Below are 22,626 nucleotides of genomic sequence, written 5' to 3' on the forward strand. Positions count from 1 at the left end.
CCAGGAAGTTTCTCCTTCTCCCTCTCTCTCACACACACACGCACGCACATACATACAATACCTTAATGCAACTCCTATCTGTGGGGTCAATGGGAGTTGGTTTGGGACGGACCACTCTGATGTCGTCACTGCTGCACTCAAGAACAGACCATAGCTCTAGTACCAGGGCCCGAATAAAGCCTGAGACAGAACACGGAGAAATTTGTTGTACCAAACATTTATTTGAAATAGCAGCAACTAAAATTATTAACAGTGCTTTAATAAATAAACGACTGACTTTGTTATTGTGTGCAATCTTTTAAAGAAATCTGTCTTTGCATTGCTGGCACCGTTTTGATTGGAGGATTTGAATCTCAGGAAGGAAGGAATTTATAATGCCACTCCCTTTGATCCCATTTAATCTCTTCCCTGTTGCACTTTGGCCTGTCAGTAACTACATTTGAATTTTGCAGCTCAAGCTTGCACATAAAGGCTGGATAAAAACGTTAATGCAATCAAAATGTACGCAGCCCTCGCTGGAAAACTGGGGATACAGTACAGTACATAAATGATGAAGCAAAGACAAAACATTAGTGTCATGGAAGAAGAAATAGTCAGTGCATCACGGGAAGCTCCCAGCAATAAAACCTGCATTTGTATTGACACATAAACCTTAATTTGTGAGCAATTTTCAGTGTATTTCAGTTAAATTAACGAGACAAATATAACAAAAGGGATTTTATACTTAGAAGAAGAATATGAAATTGAAATATTAAACTAAGAAAACTATAAATACTGCAGTTCTAGAGTTACAGATATACAATTAAGCTTTGCATATCAGTGCTGTATAACCCAGGGAATGTACTTTTTTTATATAATTGAATAGTAATGGAAATCATGAACTGTTTTTCAGAGGTCATAGATCAAATGAGCAGTAGAGTTTTTCTCACAGAATGGTTCTTTCACATAGAAAGCAGTGTGTGCTGCAGGTTTAGCAAATGGCCCATCATTTGTAAGCTCTGTCTGGACTATATCACTTTTTGAGGTCATCCTTCTTTCTGTCAGTCTGCCTTTTTATCGATGGCACAAACATATGTCACATCATGGAACACATGAGTGCTCCACAGCCAGCGCTGCTCAACACAGCAGGGAACTGTTCTTGCGTGGGTAAAGTCATAGGAGAGAATAGGTTTCAGAACGCAGCGGTGCTGTTATAAGCGAAGGGCTGATAAGTAATCAGACTTCTTTTCCCATAACCAGTTGAGTCGCCCCTTCTAGCCAATAGAAAGAATGCAGGATTAAAATATTTGTTCACTAGCTTCATTTTTTGACCTCTTTTGACAAGAGTACGGTATTTCCTGGAGCCTTTTGCATATGGATAAACCTAGTATCAGTATACAACTGATATGTGAATCCATTTATCAAAAAAGAACGCCTCTTCTTACTCTTTCTTACCCAAACAAAAACGGTTTGACAAATACATTTCTCCCTAAGCTGCCTTAAGTCTCCTTTATACCGACAACACAAAAACAACAACAACAACTTATAATATAAGCCTTAAGCATCACAGCTGACAAGTGTTTGTTGTGTCCAAATAACTGCAATAGTACCTGAACTGTGCAGAGCCACAACTCCCGGAGCAGTTGCTGCCACCTGTGTCACCATCACCCCGTAGCCAAACTTCTCGCAGCTGCTCACCTACAGAAAACACACAGAAATCTCATACCCCTAGAAATATTTCAGCCTTTCACTATCACAGTTTTTGGTTATCAGGTAAAAAATGAATGAGAGTTTGGAAAAAGGATGGAAAAGGTTTAGGTCAAATGTAGTACTAATGTATCATAAAGGGAGATGTGTAAGTAAATCTGGGATTCTGGAAAGGCACAACATAATGTAGTTAAACATGCTGTGGAGAATTTAAATTGTAAATTGATATTGGAGTGTGCAGGCCCTTCATTAATTACAACACAATGCCACAACTAAAAATAGACAAAATATAATTACATTCCATAATTAAAGTGTAATGCCAAACTAGAGAAGCAATTACAATGGTGCGTAAACAATGGCAGTAAATTAAGCCCACGGGGGATCAGCTAAGGTTTGCAGCAAGCCTGAGTGTTTGTGTGTTTACAATTTGAATCTTAGACTCAGACCCTGTGACAAGGTCTGTGAAAACCACGTTTTTATGCCTGAAATACTACAGTACTACACTCCCACCAGATGAGCTCATGCAGCCTGTCACGAACCGGGACATACAACCATGACAAAACAGGAGATGCACACACAATTTATTGTGTTATTAATTTAGATCAACTGTGCTAATATAGTATACCAAAATGAAAACAATAACTCAAATTTCAGATATTTGAGGTTGTGCTGAAAATAATGGTGCCAAATAAGGCAAGAAAAACATATTTTAAAGGTGAAATATAGAGGTAAAATCAAAAATAGTCAAGAACGGCCAATTATACCCTGGACCACAGAGGGTTAAATTTGAAAACGGTTTAAAAAAAAACATCCCCATTCTAAAATGTCATGTGACAATCTGATTCATGAAGAGTGATGATGTCACAAGGACATGTGATGATGTCACAAGGACATGTGATGATGTCACAAGCACATGCCTTTGAGCCTTTGAAGTTTTTCTATAAATAGGGGTCAGGAGCAGCAAGTTTTAGTCAGTTTGTTCGCAGCCTTCAAACGTTCGACCAGAGCTATATTTGAAAGTATTTGTAAACCTCTGTAACATCACGCTCCAAAGCCCTGTGACGTTTCTGTGTTCTGTGACGTTGTCCCAAAGAAAGACCTTTAAATGCGATAAATAGCCTAAACGTTTTCGTTTATGACTAGTTTACCGTGTTATGACTGTGAACAGGGGGGAAGTCGCGCAAGAGAAATGTCGACCAAAACAATTGCAAGTAAGCCAAAGTCAGTTCCTAAAAGTCAACCCGCAGGTGTTTCCACCACCATCAGACCCTCCACTTCTGTAAGACCTCCATTAAGAATAACTGATGCAAAGAAAACCGCTCGGGTGGGAAAAACTCAGAATGGAAGACCGGCAGCTGTGAAACAGCCCCCGAAGAGGGATATGAAAAAGAATGTGGACAGTAAACTGGTCAGCTTAATTACAAATGAAATTGTATACAGTGGAGCGACTGTGTCATTTGATGACATCGCAGGGCAGGATCTGGCAAAGCAAGCACTTCAAGAAATTGTCATCCTTCCTGCCTTAAGACCTGATCTCTTTACTGGTCTGAGAGCTCCTGCACGTGGCTTGCTTTTATTTGGCCCACCAGGAAATGGGAAGACCATGCTCGCCAAAGCAGTTGCTGCAGAGTCTAATGCAACATTCTTCAACATCAGTGCTGCTAGTTTGACCTCCAAATATGTGGGAGAAGGCGAGAAGCTCGTACGAGCACTCTTTGCAGTTGCAAGAGAGAGACAGCCCTCAGTAATCTTCATCGATGAAGTGGACGGCTTGCTCTGTCAAAGGAGGGAGGGGGAGCACGACGCCTCTCGCCGTTTAAAAACTGAGTTCCTCATTGAGTTTGACGGGTTGCAGTCAGGAAAGGATGACAGAGTACTTGTAATGGGAGCAACGAACAGGCCCCAGGAGCTCGATGAAGCAATATTAAGGCGCTTTGCAAAAAGAGTATATGTGACCTTACCCGATGAGAAGACAAGATTTACGCTGCTGAAAAATCTTTTGGGAACGCACGGGAGTCCACTGAGCCAAGACGAACTGTCCTGTCTTGCAAAAGTGACTGAAGGATATTCAGGGAGCGATTTGACAGCATTAGCCAAAGATGCTGCACTTGGCCCAATAAGAGAGTTGGCACCAGAACAAGTCCGTGTTATAGCTGCTGCTGAGGTGCGCAACATTAAGATGAAAGACTTTGAGGATTCTCTGAAGCAAATCAAACCAACTGTTAGTCCAGCAACTCTTAACATGTACACCAAATAGAACAAAGATTTTGGTGGTCCTTCTTCAATAAATCCAAATCCAGTCAGGCTGGATGAAACAGAGTGCAAAAATAAAGAGCTTCTTCAAGAGAAAGAGCAACAGGAAAAAGAAAAAAAACGTATTCTCCAGGACTTGGAGAGAAGAAATCTACAACTGAACAAATTAATACAATGAAGGACAGAACACCTGAACTGGAAGGAGAAGTATTGGAAAAACGACGTTCAAAGATGCAGCGTAGGATCAATGAAATGGCGAAAAAACACTCAGAGGTCATTAATGAGATGTTGTTGAACTCAGACAACTTGAAGTGTGAAAACGCTGAAATGCTTGCACAAAAGCAGCAACAAGAGAAAATAAATGAAGACCTGCAGCGTAAGCTTCAAGAAATCACAAGAAGAAATGAGCAGTTAGAAAAGATGCACAAGGAAAAACAACAGCAAAATACAGACAAGTGCAATCTATTAAAAGAAATGGAGCAAAGATGCCAGAAACTTGAGAAGGAAGTTGAAGAAACAACCGATCAGTTGAGAACCCTCATCCTAGAGAAAAAAGTGGTCGTGGAAAAGCTCATGGAAAAGAAGAAAAAACGTTTCCGCTTCTTCTGGAGGAGGGACACTCCTGCTTTTTCTACTTTTTCTATTTTTTCTACTGCTGACGTCACCTCGTCTCCCTCCACCTCTGTTCCATCTTAATTTTCACCTCTCCTCTCCCCTTCTCTCCTAACACTTCTTCCCTCTCTCCTTCATCTTTTTTCACCCCAACCAGTCCCGGCAGTTGACTGCCCCTCGTGAGCCTGGTTCTGCCGGAAGTTTCTGCCCGTTTAAAGGCAGTTTTTCTTCCCCACTGTCGCCTAGTGCTTGCTCAGAGGGGATTGTTGGGGTTTTCTCTTTTCTTTTTTTTTCCCTTCTTATTACCATTTTCCTTTATTTACCGATTTGTTTTGTTTACTTTTCTTTTATGTTGTTTCTTTATTTACTTGTTTAACTTTTTTTCAACTTATGTAATAAACTAATAAACCAATTGAATTTATCCTCTGCGTATTTTACATCTAATCTTTAAAGAATATTTCCAAAACATTTTCAAACATCACGATCTGTCTTTTGTTTGCTTGTTAAAACCCCGTAAATGGTGGAGTAAAAACCCTGTGATATGGTTTAAAACATCAAAATAGACTAAACAACTAGTCTAAAACTAAGAGACACAGGATAAAGTTGGTGTGAAGGTTTCAGTCTGTGAATGAATCTAAGCACCATCACCTTAACTTTAAATTCATCTCTGTTACCCTCTTTGTGACTGAACTCTGACCGTGAGCACCACAGCCACTGCGCACCAGTCACACACACTTTAAATCCATCACAGTAAACCAGTTAGTTTACCTCAGTTTGTTTTGCAGCACATTTCACAACATGCAAAAGCATAATGTGCCATGTACAGACTCAAAATCTGATTTAAAAACATGAGGACTGACCTGTAAGCTTTACATTTACAGTTTATCACATACCACTGAGGTTCTTACCTGTAATTCTAAGCCCTCTTCTTCCTTTTCTGGTTTAAAACATCAAATTAGACTAAACAACTAGTCTAAAACCAAGAGACACTTAAATATTAAGTTAAACCTCTGGGGTTGCCGGACGCGCCGGCGCGTCAAAATCACATGACCAATTTAAGACGACACAGCTACAAGATGCAGCGATTCAGAGGCTGTATCCCAATTCAGGGTCTGCAGCCTTAAAGGCCGCATTTTAAGGCCGATTACGTCACCATGCCAGTCTCCTATTGCCAGAGGCTGAAGTGTGTGTGCAGTCACCAGGTGATAATCTGATATCGTCTACTTCCCCACTGATGTTAAGTAATATGAAAAAAATAATGAATCCCACCTTAGGCCGAATGTGTGACTCTCTTCGTAGTGGAAGAGAGAATGAATCTTCCCATCCGAATTCACGGCAATCAGTCTGTCAATCAAATCCTGTGGAGTAAAATGAGAGGCTTTGAACAAGAATGCACCGGATAGGGTGCAAAACGAAAACTGTGTGGAAATTTACAATGGGTAAGGTGGAGAACGTATATCAGTCTCAGTGTGAGAGGGTTTATTTGAATGCGTTTGAAGTAAAACAAATGGGTGGGTGGTGTTTGGAGGCCAAATAAAAAGTGCAAACATGCCCTCAGATGGATGACAAAAAAAAACTGCAGTGTGTGGAAAAGAAGAAGAAGAAAAACACTTACAGGTATGGAGGTTGGCATCTCCCTCAGGGTGTATTCGCTTTTGTTGGCCAAAGACTGTCGGCCCAGCAGTTGCCACACCGACTGGGAAGAGGAGAGGAGGTTGACCAAGTACAGGAAGGACTGAAGAGGAAAGTAAATACAGCAGCTGTTAGAGAGAAAAAATGTATTTGCTTTTAAAGACCATTGTGAATGCATTTGTGCACGTCATGGATTGATCAAATCCTAACACATAATAATAATATAACACTATTCAACTACAAACACTACCGATAATATGACAAATAATATCTGTAGTATTCAAAGCAAAACAAAATGTAAAAAGAATTTATGATTGCAAAGGTAAAACATGGTTTACCACACTCTCAAAACTGAATAAGACATATATTCTGAGCAGAGTGGTTGAGCAGAAACCTATTGCAGCCTGAAGAATATTAAACTACAGGAAAGCTCCCTGCATTTTTCACTGGGTCTGGTAGAACAGGGAAAACATATCATCAAAAGCATCAAAGGAAAAAAAGAGAGACACTTGCACAAACGAGCTACAACTTAGATTATATTAAACAGCTTCAAAGAAACGTAAAGAAAAAAACAAGATACGATGGATTTTTTTTTCTAAAATAGAAATATCTATACTTTCATGTGTCTTCTGATGTTTCTGTGCATGTGTGAACTTATCTTCATATGTACTACCAAACCTCCTACTGTACTTAGCACAGATTAAAGCAAAGACTCGAGTTAATTCACCAAAGTGCTGGTGTGTGTATATTTAGTTTTCCTTTGACCTCAGCATATATGTATAACCCACTGATAAGGCAGACTTTAAAGTCGCCTGTGGCAGGACACAGTTTACACATCACTGGCTGTCCGTATTCACTTGGCTAGTCTCTCTGAGAGAGATGACTTGGCTGCTGTCAGAGGCCAAGCATCAGACACACACAGACAGGCTCACGCTGGAGCTTGTTGAAGCTTTCCTGAGAGAAATTCTGCCAAAAACATAACTAAAAATGCAGTCTTATGAAAGTAAGGCTTATTTGCCCAGACACCCATAAACCAATCAGCAAAAAGCCTTTCTTGTTAACAAAATCACTATTGCCAGTTTCTTAAATATGAATATTCACAAGTGAATTTTCTACATGGCTGCTGGTATCACAGCAACACATGGACCACTATTCTGAGTCCTGGGTTAATAATAATTGGAATCAATTTAATTTTAATCAATTTAAACACCTTTGTAACCAGTGAGCTAAAAACATGATGGAAAAGCAAAACTTCTAAGAGATCTGTGTCTGTACTATTATGTAGATATCTAAAAATTGGGGCACTGTGGGCTCCAGGAAGTTTCTCCTTCTCCCTCTCTCACACACACACACGCACGCACATACATACAATACCTTAATGCAACTCCTATCTGTGGGGTCAATGGGAGTTGGTTTGGGACGGACCACTCTGATGTCGTCACTGCTGCACTCAAGAACAGACCATAGCTCTAGTACCAGGGCCCGAATAAAGCCTGAGACAGAACACGGAGAAATTTGTTGTACCAAACATTTATTTGAAATAGCAGCAACTAAAATTATTAACAGTGCTTTAATAAATAAACGACTGACTTTGTTATTGTGTCCAATCTTTTAAAGAAATCTGTCTTTGCATTGCTGGCACCGTTTTGATTGGAGGATTTGAATCTCAGGAAGGAAGGAATTTATAATGCCACTCCCTTTGATCCCATTTAATCTCTTCCCTGTTGCACTTTGGCCTGTCAGTAACTACATTTGAATTTTGCAGCTCAAGCTTGCACATAAAGGCTGGATAAAAACGTTAATGCAATCAAAATGTACGCAGCCCTCGCTGGAAAACTGGGGATACAGTACAGTACATAAATGATGAAGCAAAGACAAAACATTAGTGTCATGGAAGAAGAAATAGTCAGTGCATCACGGGAAGCTCCCAGCAATAAAACCTGCATTTGTATTGACACATAAACCTTAATTTGTGAGCAATTTTCAGTGTATTTCAGTTAAATTAACGAGACAAATATAACAAAAGGGATTTTATACTTAGAAGAAGAATATGAAATTGAAATATTAAACTAAGAAAACTATAAATACTGCAGTTCTAGAGTTACAGATATACAATTAAGCTTTGCATATCAGTGCTGTATAACCCAGGGAATGTACTTTTTTTTTTTTTATAATTGAATAGTAATGGAAATCATGAACTGTTTTTCAGAGGTCATAGATCAAATGAGCAGTAGAGTTTTTCTCACAGAATGGTTCTTTCACATAGAAAGCAGTGTGTGCTGCAGGTTTAGCAAATGGCCCATCATTTGTATCTCCAGTGTCTGTTGAAGTGTACAGTATCTGTGTGTGTGCATGACCGTCGGTGCTCTCTGCTCACTCGGGTTCAGAGGTACAGGGAGGAGGCTCAGCAGGAGTAGAGGCAGCTGCTTCATCACAAACATGCCAGGTGCAGGCGGTAAAGGCCCTTTCTGTTTCCTCTCAACCCTCCTGCCAAAGCCATAGAACTCTGCCGAGGTGAACCAGACAACACAATATAGACATTTTTCCCTGTTCCTACATGGAAACACAAGATCAAACGGGCATTTTTTTTTGGCATAAATATGTATATCATATCGGACTCAGTTTGTTCCTGTTATTGTTTTTGCACTGTACTTGTCATCCATTCCAGTGAAACGATGCAGAAGGTTGTAGGTTGTGCAATAGTGCCATCTAGAGGTGAAGTAACATCACACTGCCCGTGCTCTTGTCTCGTCACGGTGTTTGCGTGTTTCTCCCTCTCTGCACACTCATGGGAATGTGCTGTCAGGCAGGACTCAGCGTTATATTCACAATATGTGGAAAATATATTGATATTGAATGTTCAAATATGAGGATATGTATAATGTATAGGTTGACTTTGCTCTACCTACACTTCTGGCAGAGCAGCAGTTGCAATGCGAACACATAATTAAACGGTGTATTTATAGGAACAGATTTCTTGCCTATGGCAGACAAAGTGATTTTAAACGTGTAAAAGGTTTCATTCACAGATGATTTATTACTATCACACCCTGGAGACTTTATAAAGAGCACTGCTGCAAAAGCAGCCTAAACAAACTTGTACAGTAGGTCACGCTGGTTTAGTTTTTCATCAAAATGCTTTTTTTCTTTTACTATTATTTTTGAAAACGTTACAGCACTGGTGGACATTTCCTACCAAATAAGAACTAGACACTACTGTTATGTAGTGGTTAATTGGAAAACTGTTTTATCACGAATTTCTTATTTAGAAATAATTAAAATTTTATTTGATGTTTTTTTTTTTTTTGGATGGATACTGTTATTGCAGTGATGCTGTAATTAAACTGTCTTCACCCCAGTAGAATAATTGCATGACTCCATCACTGAAGTGGAGGGTTTGCTTTGGAGGGGAAACGCACAGTGTCTCTTTAGTAGCATGGTGGTTGGATCCCACATTTGTTTCTTATGTAACATTGTAAATAGCTGCTAAGACAGCATATCTATTGGACAAGCACATATTATACATACTTTGCACGTGCAGTATTTAATAGAAAGCAGTGTGTGCTGCAGGTTTAGCAAATGGCCCATCATTTGTAAGCTCTGTCTGGACTATATCACTTTTTGAGGTCATCCTTCTTTCTGTCAGACTGCCTTTTTATCGATGGCACAAACATATGTCACATCATGGAACACATGAGTGCTCCACAGCCAGCGCTGCTCAACACAGCAGGGAACTGTTCTTGCGTGGGTAAAGTCATAGGAGAGAATAGGTTTCAGAACGCAGCGGTGCTGTTATAAGCGAAGGGCTGATAAGTAATCAGACTTCTTTTCCCATAACCAGTTGAGTCGCCCCTTCTAGCCAATAGAAAGAATGCAGGATTAAAATATTTGTTCACTAGCTTCATTTTTTGACCTCTTTTGACAAGAGTACGGTATTTCCTGGAGCCTTTTGCATATGGATAAACCTAGTATCAGTATACAACTGATATGTGAATCCATTTATCAAAAAAGAACGCCTCTTCTTACTCTTTCTTACCCAAACAAAAACGGTTTGACAAATACATTTCTCCCTAAGCTGCCTTAAGTCTCCTTTATACCGACAACACAAAAACAACAACAACAACTTATAATATAAGCCTTAAGCATCACAGCTGACAAGTGTTTGTTGTGTCCAAATAACTGCAATAGTACCTGAACTGTGCAGAGCCACAACTCCCGGAGCAGTTGCTGCCACCTGTGTCACCATCACCCCGTAGCCAAACTTCTCGCAGCTGCTCACCTACAGAAAACACACAGAAATCTCATACCCCTAGAAATATTTCAGCCTTTCACTATCACAGTTTTTGGTTATCAGGTAAAAAATGAATGAGAGTTTGGAAAAAGGATGGAAAAGGTTTAGGTCAAATGTAGTACTAATGTATCATAAAGGGAGATGTGTAAGTAAATCTGGGATTCTGGAAAGGCACAACATAATGTAGTTAAACATGCTGTGGAGAATTTAAATTGTAAATTGATATTGGAGTGTGCAGGCCCTTCATTAATTACAACACAATGCCACAACTAAAAATAGACAAAATATAATTACATTCCATAATTAAAGTGTAATGCCAAACTAGAGAAGCAATTACAATGGTGCGTAAACAATGGCAGTAAATTAAGCCCACGGGGGATCAGCTAAGGTTTGCAGCAAGCCTGAGTGTTTGTGTGTTTACAATTTGAATCTTAGACTCAGACCCTGTGACAAGGTCTGTGAAAACCACGTTTTTATGCCTGAAATACTACAGTACTACACTCCCACCAGATGAGCTCATGCAGCCTGTCACGAACCGGGACATACAACCATGACAAAACAGGAGATGCACACACAATTTATTGTGTTATTAATTTAGATCAACTGTGCTAATATAGTATACCAAAATGAAAACAATAACTCAAATTTCAGATATTTGAGGTTGTGCTGAAAATAATGGTGCCAAATAAGGCAAGAAAAACATATTTTAAAGGTGAAATATAGAGGTAAAATCAAAAATAGTCAAGAACGGCCAATTATACCCTGGACCACAGAGGGTTAAATTTGAAAACGGTTTAAAAAAAAACATCCCCATTCTAAAATGTCATGTGACAATCTGATTCATGAAGAGTGATGATGTCACAAGGACATGTGATGATGTCACAAGGACATGTGATGATGTCACAAGCACATGCCTTTGAGCCTTTGAAGTTTTTCTATAAATAGGGGTCAGGAGCAGCAAGTTTTAGTCAGTTTGTTCGCAGCCTTCAAACGTTCGACCAGAGCTATATTTGAAAGTATTTGTAAACCTCTGTAACATCACGCTCCAAAGCCCTGTGACGTTTCTGTGTTCTGTGACGTTGTCCCAAAGAAAGACCTTTAAATGCGATAAATAGCCTAAACGTTTTCGTTTATGACTAGTTTACCGTGTTATGACTGTGAACAGGGGGGAAGTCGCGCAAGAGAAATGTCGACCAAAACAATTGCAAGTAAGCCAAAGTCAGTTCCTAAAAGTCAACCCGCAGGTGTTTCCACCACCATCAGACCCTCCACTTCTGTAAGACCTCCATTAAGAATAACTGATGCAAAGAAAACCGCTCGGGTGGGAAAAACTCAGAATGGAAGACCGGCAGCTGTGAAACAGCCCCCGAAGAGGGATATGAAAAAGAATGTGGACAGTAAACTGGTCAGCTTAATTACAAATGAAATTGTATACAGTGGAGCGACTGTGTCATTTGATGACATCGCAGGGCAGGATCTGGCAAAGCAAGCACTTCAAGAAATTGTCATCCTTCCTGCCTTAAGACCTGATCTCTTTACTGGTCTGAGAGCTCCTGCACGTGGCTTGCTTTTATTTGGCCCACCAGGAAATGGGAAGACCATGCTCGCCAAAGCAGTTGCTGCAGAGTCTAATGCAACATTCTTCAACATCAGTGCTGCTAGTTTGACCTCCAAATATGTGGGAGAAGGCGAGAAGCTCGTACGAGCACTCTTTGCAGTTGCAAGAGAGAGACAGCCCTCAGTAATCTTCATCGATGAAGTGGACGGCTTGCTCTGTCAAAGGAGGGAGGGGGAGCACGACGCCTCTCGCCGTTTAAAAACTGAGTTCCTCATTGAGTTTGACGGGTTGCAGTCAGGAAAGGATGACAGAGTACTTGTAATGGGAGCAACGAACAGGCCCCAGGAGCTCGATGAAGCAATATTAAGGCGCTTTGCAAAAAGAGTATATGTGACCTTACCCGATGAAAAGACAAGATTTACGCTGCTGAAAAATCTTTTGGGAACGCACGGGAGTCCACTGAGCCAAGACGAACTGTCCTGTCTTGCAAAAGTGACTGAAGGATATTCAGGGAGCGATTTGACAGCATTAGCCAAAGATGCTGCACTTGGCCCAATAAGAGAGTTGGCACCAGAACAAGTCCGTGTTATAGCTGCTGCTGAGGTGCGCAACATTAAGATGAAAGACTTTGAGGATTCTCTGAAGCAAATCAAACCAACTGTTAGTCCAGCAACTCTTAACATGTACACCAAATAGAACAAAGATTTTGGTGGTCCTTCTTCAATAAATCCAAATCCAGTCAGGCTGGATGAAACAGAGTGCAAAAATAAAGAGCTTCTTCAAGAGAAAGAGCAACAGGAAAAAGAAAAAAAACGTATTCTCCAGGACTTGGAGAGAAGAAATCTACAACTGAACAAATTAATACAATGAAGGACAGAACACCTGAACTGGAAGGAGAAGTATTGGAAAAACGACGTTCAAAGATGCAGCGTAGGATCAATGAAATGGCGAAAAAACACTCAGAGGTCATTAATGAGATGTTGTTGAACTCAGACAACTTGAAGTGTGAAAACGCTGAAATGCTTGCACAAAAGCAGCAACAAGAGAAAATAAATGAAGACCTGCAGCGTAAGCTTCAAGAAATCACAAGAAGAAATGAGCAGTTAGAAAAGATGCACAAGGAAAAACAACAGCAAAATACAGACAAGTGCAATCTATTAAAAGAAATGGAGCAAAGATGCCAGAAACTTGAGAAGGAAGTTGAAGAAACAACCGATCAGTTGAGAACCCTCATCCTAGAGAAAAAAGTGGTCGTGGAAAAGCTCATGGAAAAGAAGAAAAAACGTTTCCGCTTCTTCTGGAGGAGGGACACTCCTGCTTTTTCTACTCTTTCTATTTTTTCTACTGCTGACGTCACCTCGTCTCCCTCCACCTCTGTTCCATCTTAATTTTCACCTCTCCTCTCCCCTTCTCTCCTAACACTTCTTCCCTCTCTCCTTCATCTTTTTTCACCCCAACCAGTCCCGGCAGTTGACTGCCCCTCGTGAGCCTGGTTCTGCCGGAAGTTTCTGCCCGTTTAAAGGCAGTTTTTCTTCCCCACTGTCGCCTAGTGCTTGCTCAGAGGGGATTGTTGGGGTTTTCTCTTTTCTTTTTTTTCCCCTTCTTATTACCATTTTCCTTTATTTACCGATTTGTTTTGTTTACTTTTCTTTTACGTTGTTTCTTTATTTACTTGTTTAACTTTTTTTCAACTTATGTAATAAACTAATAAACCAATTGAATTTGTCCTCTGCGTATTTTACATCTAATCTTTAAAGAATATTTCCAAAACATTTTCAAACATCACGATCTGTCTTTTGTTTGCTTGTTAAAACCCCGTAAATGGTGAAGTAAAAACCCTGTGATATGGTTTAAAACATCAAAATAGACTAAACAACTAGTCTAAAACTAAGAGACACAGGATAAAGTTGGTGTGAAGGTTTCAGTCTGTGAATGAATCTAAGCACCATCACCTTAACTTTAAATTCATCTCTGTTACCCTCTTTGTGACTGAACTCTGACCGTGAGCACCACAGCCACTGCGCACCAGTCACACACACTTTAAATCCATCACAGTAAACCAGTTAGTTTACCTCAGTTTGTTTTGCAGCACATTTCACAACATGCAAAAGCATAATGTGCCATGTACAGACTCAAAATCTGATTTAAAAACATGAGGACTGACCTGTAAGCTTTACATTTACAGTTTATCACATACCACTGAGCAGTTCTTACCTGTAATTCTAAGCCCTCTTCTTCCTTTTCTGGTTTAAAACATCAAATTAGACTAAACAACTAGTCTAAAACCAAGAGACACTTAAATATTAAGTTAAACCTCTGGGGTTGCCGGACGCGCCGGCGCGTCAAAATCACATGACCAATTTAAGACGACACAGCTACAAGATGCAGCGATTCAGAGGCTGTATCCCAATTCAGGGTCTGCAGCCTTAAAGGCCGCATTTTAAGGCCGATTACGTCACCATGCCAGTCTCCTATTGCCAGAGGCTGAAGTGTGTGTGCAGTCACCAGGTGATAATCTGATATCGTCTACTTCCCCACTGATGTTAAGTAATATGAAAAAAATAATGAATCCCACCTTAGGCCGAATGTGTGACTCTCTTCGTAGTGGAAGAGAGAATGAATCTTCCCATCCGAATTCACGGCAATCAGTCTGTCAATCAAATCCTGTGGAGTAAAATGAGAGGCTTTGAACAAGAATGCACCGGATAGGGTGCAAAACGAAAACTGTGTGGAAATTTACAATGGGTAAGGTGGAGAACGTATATCAGTCTCAGTGTGAGAGGGTTTATTTGAATGCGTTTGAAGTAAAACAAATGGGTGGGTGGTGTTTGGAGGCCAAATAAAAAGTGCAAACATGCCCTCAGATGGATGACAAAAAAAAACTGCAGTGTGTGGAAAAGAAGAAGAAGAAAAACACTTACAGGTATGGAGGTTGGCATCTCCCTCAGGGTGTATTCGCTTTTGTTGGCCAAAGACTGTCGGCCCAGCAGTTGCCACACCGACTGGGAAGAGGAGAGGAGGTTGACCAAGTACAGGAAGGACTGAAGAGGAAAGTAAATACAGCAGCTGTTAGAGAGAAAAAATGTATTTGCTTTTAAAGACCATTGTGAATGCATTTGTGCACGTCATGGATTGATCAAATCCTAACACATAATAATAATATAACACTATTCAACTACAAACACTACCGATAATATGACAAATAATATCTGTAGTATTCAAAGCAAAACAAAATGTAAAAAGAATTTATGATTGCAAAGATAAAACATGGTTTACCACACTCTCAAAACTGAATAAGACATATATTCTGAGCAGAGTGGTTGAGCAGAAACCTATTGCAGCCTGAAGAATATTAAACTACAGGAAAGCTCCCTGCATTTTTCACTGGGTCTGGTAGAACAGGGAAAATATATCATCAAAAGCATCAAAGGAAAAAAAGAGAGACACTTGCACAAACGAGCTACAACTTAGATTATATTAAACAGCTTCAAAGAAACGTAAAGAAAAAAACAAGATACGATGGATTTTTTTTTCTAAAATAGAAATATCTATACTTTCATGTGTCTTCTGATGTTTCTGTGCATGTGTGAACTTATCTTCATATGTACTACCAAACCTCCTACTGTACTTAGCACAGATTAAAGCAAAGACTCGAGTTAATTCACCAAAGTGCTGGTGTGTGTATATTTAGTTTTCCTTTGACCTCAGCATATATGTATAACCCACTGATAAGGCAGACTTTAAAGTCGCCTGTGGCAGGACACAGTTTACACATCACTGGCTGTCCGTATTCACTTGGCTAGTCTCTCTGAGAGAGATGACTTGGCTGCTGTCAGAGGCCAAGCATCAGACACACACAGACAGGCTCACGCTGGAGCTTGTTGAAGCTTTCCTGAGAGAAATTCTGCCAAAAACATAACTAAAAATGCAGTCTTATGAAAGTAAGGCTTATTTGCCCAGACACCCATAAACCAATCAGCAAAAAGCCTTTCTTGTTAACAAAATCACTATTGCCAGTTTCTTAAATATGAATATTCACAAGTGAATTTTCTACATGGCTGCTGGTATCACAGCAACACATGGACCACTATTCTGAGTCCTGGGTTAATAATAATTGGAATCAATTTAATTTTAATCAATTTAAACACCTTTGTAACCAGTGAGCTAAAAACATGATGGAAAAGCAAAACTTCTAAGAGATCTGTGTCTGTACTATTATGTAGATATCTAAAAATTGGGGCATTGTGGGCTCCAGGAAGTTTCTCCTTCTCCCTCTCTCTCTCACACACACACGCACGCACATACATACAATACCTTAATGCAACTCCTATCTGTGGGGTCAATGGGAGTTGGTTTGGGACGGACCACTCTGATGTCGTCACTGCTGCACTCAAGAACAGACCATAGCTCTAGTACCAGGGCCCGAATAAAGCCTGAGACAGAACACGGAGAAATTTGTTGTACCAAACATTTATTTGAAATAGCAGCAACTAAAATTATTAACAGTGCTTTAATAAATAAACGACTGACTTTGTTATTGTGTGCAATCCTTTAAAGAAATCTGTCTTTGCATTGCTGGCACCGTTTTGATTGGAGGATTTGAATCTCAGGAAGGAAGGAATTTATAATGCCACTCCCTTTGATCCCATTTAATCTCTTCCCTGTTGCACTTTGGCCTGTCAGTAACTACATTTGAATTTTGCAGCTCAAGCTTGCACATAAAGGCTGGATAAAAACGTTAATGCAATCAAAATGTACGCAGCCCTCGCTGGAAAACTGGGGATACAGTACAGTACATAAATGATGAAGCAAAGACAAAACATTAGTGTCATGGAAGAAGAAATAGTCAGTGCATCACGGGAAGCTCCCAGCAATAAAACCTGCATTTGTATTGACACATAAACCTTAATTTGTGAGCAATTTTCAGTGTATTTCAGTTAAATTAACGAGACAAATATAACAAAAGGGATTTTATACTTAGAAGAAGAATATGAAATTGAAATATTAAACTAAGAAAACTATAAATACTGCAGTTCTAGAGTTACAGATATACAATTAAGCTTTGCATATCAGTGCTGTATAACCCAGGGAATGTACTTTTTTTTTTTTTATAATTGAATAGTAATGGAAATCATGAACTGTTTTTCAGAGGTCATAGATCAAATGAGCAGTAGAGTTTTTCTCACAGAATGGTTCTTTCACATAGAAAGCAGTGTGTGCTGCAGGTTTAGCAAATGGCCCATCATTTGTATCTCCAGTGTCTGTTGAAGTGTACAGTATCTGTGTGTGTGCATGACCGTCGGTGCTCTCTGCTCACTCGGGTTCAGAGGTACAGGGAGGAGGCTCAGCAGGAGTAGAGGCAGCTGCTTCATCACAAACATGCCAGGTGCAGGCGGTAAAGGCCCTTTCTGTTTCCTCTCAACCCTCCTGCCAAAGCCATAGAACTCTGCCGAGGTGAACCAGACAACACAATATAGACATTTTTCCCTGTTCCTACATGGAAACACAAGATCAAACGGGCATTTTTTTTTGGCATAAATATGTATATCATATCGGACTCAGTTTGTTCCTGTTATTGTTTTTGCACTGTACTTGTCATCCATTCCAGTGAAACGATGCAGAAGGTTGTAGGTTGTGCAATAGTGCCATCTAGAGGTGAAGTAACATCACACTGCCCGTGCTCTTGTCTCGTCACGGTGTTTGCGTGTTTCTCCCTCTCTGCACACTCAGCGTTATATTCACAATATGTGGAAAATATATTGATATTGAATGTTCAAATATGAGGATATGTATAATGTATAGGTTGACTTTGCTCTACCTACACTTCTGGCAGAGCAGCAGTTGCAATGCGAACACATAATTAAACGGTGTATTTATAGGAACAGATTTCTTGCCTATGGCAGACAAAGTGATTTTAAACGTGTAAAAGGTTTCATTCACAGATGATTTATTACTATCACACCCTGGAGACTTTATAAAGAGCACTGCTGCAAAAGCAGCCTAAACAAACTTGTACAGTAGGTCACGCTGGTTTAGTTTTTCATCAAAATGCTTTTTTTCTTTTACTATTATTTTTGAAAACGTTACAGCACTGGTGGACATTTCCTACCAAATAAGAACTAGACACTACTGTTATGTAGTGGTTAATTGGAAAACTGTTTTATCACGAATTTCTTATTTAGAAATAATTAAAATTTTATTTGATGTTTTTTTTTTTTTTTGGATGGATACTGTTATTGCAGTGATGCTGTAATTAAACTGTCTTCACCCCAGTAGAATAATTGCATGACTCCATCACTGAAGTGGAGGGTTTGCTTTGGAGGGGAAACGCACAGTGTCTCTTTAGTAGCATGGTGGTTGGATCCCACATTTGTTTCTTATGTAACATTGTAAATAGCTGCTAAGACAGCATATCTATTGGACAAGCACATATTATACATACTTTGCACGTGCAATATTTAAACATGTAGGCTAGAGAATGACTTTCAGTTGTATTATTTATTAGACGAATACTAATTATCACTGTAAATATGAAAATCTGTACAAAACATCAAAGCATTAAGAATACTTGCAATAAAAAGAAATTTTCTAAATGGTGCTGTTTGTCTTATTATGCAGTAGACTTGAGATCTCAGTAGTTATTAGTTCAAGATCAGGACACAGTGTTTAAGGGATTGTACATTTCAAAATATAATTTACTTTGAAGCGATCTGATCCTATGCCATGACATTTAAAACATTAACATAATGCTCACTTAAATTGAAAAAAAATCTCTCACTTTGTGATTTTTAAAAAAGCAAATAGAATGCATTTATCAAACACTTTTAGTTGATGTTTGTTATGGAGTAGTGGCAGAAATCTTTAGCCATTCCTCGTTGCCTCAGGAGCAATGATTTTATTGAACATGTGCAAACATAAATGGAAATATACGTAAAATAGAGTTTATAACAATATAACAAGCTTGAAAGTCAATATTTGGCATTGTAACTGTTATTCTTCAGTTCTAGTTTTCTTGTCATTTCCACAGGAACAGTTTTCCAGGCTTCTTGAAGGATATTCAGAGCACGTCTTTGGGTGTTGTCCGCCTTTTGTTCCGTTCTCGTGTCACAATGATCCCACACTGCTTCAGTAATATTGAGGTCTGGGCTCTGGGGAGGCCAAGCCATGACTGATGCTGTTCTATTGTATGTTTTTCTATCCAGGTATGCTTTTACTGTACTGACAGTATTTTGGGGATCATTGCTATCCTGAAAAATGATGCATTTGCCAATCACATGCTTTCCCAATGGCATTACATTGTGGATTAAAATCCATTGTTACTTTTCTATATTCAAGATTCCATCAATCAAGAGTTTCCCATCCTTAAGAATAGCTTCTTCTTCTTCTAACAATTTCTGACAAGGGTTCAGCAAACGGTAGATGAATCAGCTGAAGGGCTAGATGCACCTTTCAGGTCCTGTGTTGGGTCTTAACTCGATTTTCCCCTCTTATTTCTTAAGGACATGACTTTCAGATATTGTTAATTTGCTGTAGAGGGTGTGTGTGGTTGAAAGGCAAGGCCTGAAGAGGAAATGAGGGTTAGGTGAGAGGAATGGTGGAAACATTGGGGTAAAACTTGGATTCACTTATTATTAATTATTAAACACTTATTATTAATGGAGCAGTAAAACTGAGAAAAAAATCATCAAACTTTTACTCCTACTGACAAAATTAATCAAAAGCATTTTTAATTATGAACATTAAAAGTACTATTGAATGGGAAAAATCACATCTATCTGGATTTCTTTGCTTGTTGATTTCCAAACTAATATAAGTATTTTTCTGTACCTTTGCACTGATTTAACTGCTTTAACTGAATTTATCCTGCCAATGCTTTTTTGCATGTGCCCTTTGCTGCTAGAAATCAGATCATCTTTTTCATATAAATCTATGTACAAAAAAATACATAGATAGCTTTTAAAGCTGGAATCGGTCTTTGACTTTGCCTTTATTCTTCATTGCTGTATTACCTTTCCTCCTTCTGACCTTACTCTTTATGGCCACTTTTAGCATAAATATAGCATCTGGTTTAGCAAACCTTATAAAGGGAAAATCGATCTGAGGAATGGGAACAAAGCAAAAGTCATCATGAACGTGTCAGTTGAGGCTGTTAATCAGTGGGATACTGCAGGTCACCCTGCTTAAAAGCTGTCCCAATCCCTCTTTACGTGAAGCCTTTGCTTTTATTATATACTTCATATAACATATCATATTTATTTCTAACCACCATGACACCACAAGAGGGAAGCATTAGGCACTGAGATGGTGAAACTGCAACTGATAAAAATGCAGTTCATACATATAATGCAGCAAGCTAATCGATCTGTTGAAATTCACAAACACTTCTGCAGAGTAGATACATTCATTTCATTTTGTAGAATAAAAATATAATTTCCTGCCTTGTTTAGTATCACTATAATAGAAGGACACCGGCGCTAACAGTAAAAGTAAAAGTAAAAGCTATTGATACCAATTATTTTTATACTATATCCTCACTTCACAGTGAGAACCAAAATCTGTTTCTTCTTTCTTTTGTACTAAACATGTTCTCACACTCTGGAGCCATTTTGGTGCAAAGTCAGCAAATTTTATAATTTATAAATTTTTCAATTTTATATTTTATATTCCCCTTGCCATAAGAGCTGGGTAACACCCAAATTTCTCATCTGTGCAGTATTAAAGGTTTATCCTATTCTATTCTAAAACTTTAAAACTGTTTTTATTCTAGTATATAACTTTTATGATCACTGAAATTAAAGTTAATATAGATATAGCTTAAAAATAATTGGACAAATAAGTGCCTGGAGATGTTACCAAAATGGCTCCAGAGTGTGAGAACATGTTTAGTACAAAAGAAAGAAGAAACAGATTTTGATTCTCACTGTGAAGTGAGGATATAGTATAAAAATAATTGGTATCAATAGCTTTTACTCAACAATGAACACATAAGGTGAAGTAAACGTAAATCACAGTCTGATAAAAACCCTTTAATAAAGCACATTCAGTACATGTTCTGAAGCTATTACTCTGGCTCTGTTTGGGGTCATTGTCACGCTACAGAATGAACTTAAGCGATCTGATTATTTTGCATGATAAAAGATCTAATTGTAGTTCTAGTCTCTAGTTTTGACATGCTCTCTGCAAAAAAACCCCCAAAACAACAAAAACTAAAACAGCGGGATGCTTCACCATGCTTCGCTGCCAACATCTGTGCCTAAAGAGTTGTGCACAGTATTGTGTGTTGTATCATCTGTTACCCTTGCTGCAGTGGGTTTTATGAAATTGTCACATTTTCATACAGTGTTGCTGTTCTGTCAAGTAATTACATCTGTATCTCTGCTGCTTTTTTCCCGAGGCAGAGCAGAGAGCAGGCTGGGGTGACAGCTGCAGTGACACTACCCTCCAATCACAGAAAACATACAGCGCCACATGGTGCATATTAGAGCAAAATCATATTTGACAACTGTGAGTTCTCTGCTCTGACATTAAACCATAACCTCTTTCATTAAGTGCTCACAGGGAGCTGCAGGACACTGCTGGTCAGAACAATGCAAACTATGATACAATAATGTCAATGAATTACATTCATTTTCTAGATTTTTTGTCATCCTTTAAAAATAGCTCCATTTTTTTACATGCTAAAATCTACAAATTATACAAATTTCCATCCCCATAAATACAACCTTATCTAAGTAACGCAGTGAGTTTATTTGATCAGTTTGTCCTTGTTAGCATTTACTGCTGGCTTACATTTAGCAGGACTTTAACCAACATATGGTAATCCTATTTCACGCCAGAGAACGATGAGCAGTCTCTTCGTTAAGAGTCTGATCAGCATTCAGTGTTATGTTAGCATGCAGGCTCTGTCCCTCAGAGCCGCCTCACTCCTCTCTCCCCCTCTCTGCTAGAAACAGGCCCTTGTGCTCCCAGCAGTCTCCTCCTGTTTTATTTACATCTTAAGCATTTAAGCTGATGCTTCATCCAGAGCAGTTTAGCGAGAGTAAGCAGTAGGAGGTCAGTGTCTGATTCAAGGACACTATTTACAGGACATATGGTTGCTTCAGGATTGAACCCATAACTTGTCATTTATAGAACAGTCCCTTTAATGTTCGGCCACCTGGCTGCTTTATTTGTGGCTGGGTAATATTGTGTAGAAGCGCTTTTATAAAAAATGTGATGAAAGTACTCTTAAGTCGAGTTGGTGTAAGTTACAGCAGATGCCATGCAGCTGGAAGCTGAGGGTGAAATCTCTTTTGAAGTAGTCTATTTTGGGGGATGATTTTGAGGACTAATCTCACAGCATGCCGAAAATATTTTGACCACAACCATGAAAATGGATGGAGCAGTTAAAAGGAGAGCAGGCCAGCATGGTAGCTCATCTTTGCTGTCTCTACCTTATTTATAGTCCAGAAAAGCAAAATAAAGCATGAGTTTAGCAGCAAAAAATTACAAACAAGCTTGAAAATAAAATTAAACTGAAAAAAATAAGCATACTAATTAAAGTATGACAAATTTAAAGACTGCAGATGTATCCTAAAACACAGTAACAAAGCAC

The 22,626-nt window shown here is 39.0% G+C and overlaps 2 pseudogenes; both read left to right on the forward strand.

Moving 5' to 3' along the window:
• The first annotated feature begins 1,082 nt into the window (after window positions 1-1,082).
• Window positions 1,083-9,981, forward strand: LOC146654915 (spastin pseudogene; annotated as a pseudogene).
• Window positions 9,982-11,660: 1,679 nt separating this feature from the next.
• On the forward strand, window positions 11,661-20,216 carry LOC146654916 (spastin pseudogene; annotated as a pseudogene).
• The last annotated feature ends 2,410 nt before the right edge of the window (window positions 20,217-22,626 follow it).

The sequence above is a fragment of the Rhamphochromis longiceps genome, linkage group LG14 (genome assembly GCF_057381845.1).
Source record: "Rhamphochromis longiceps isolate RC_006_pf linkage group LG14, R_longiceps_female_GT1.1, whole genome shotgun sequence".
NCBI classification, from domain to species: domain Eukaryota; kingdom Metazoa; phylum Chordata; class Actinopteri; order Cichliformes; family Cichlidae; genus Rhamphochromis; species Rhamphochromis longiceps.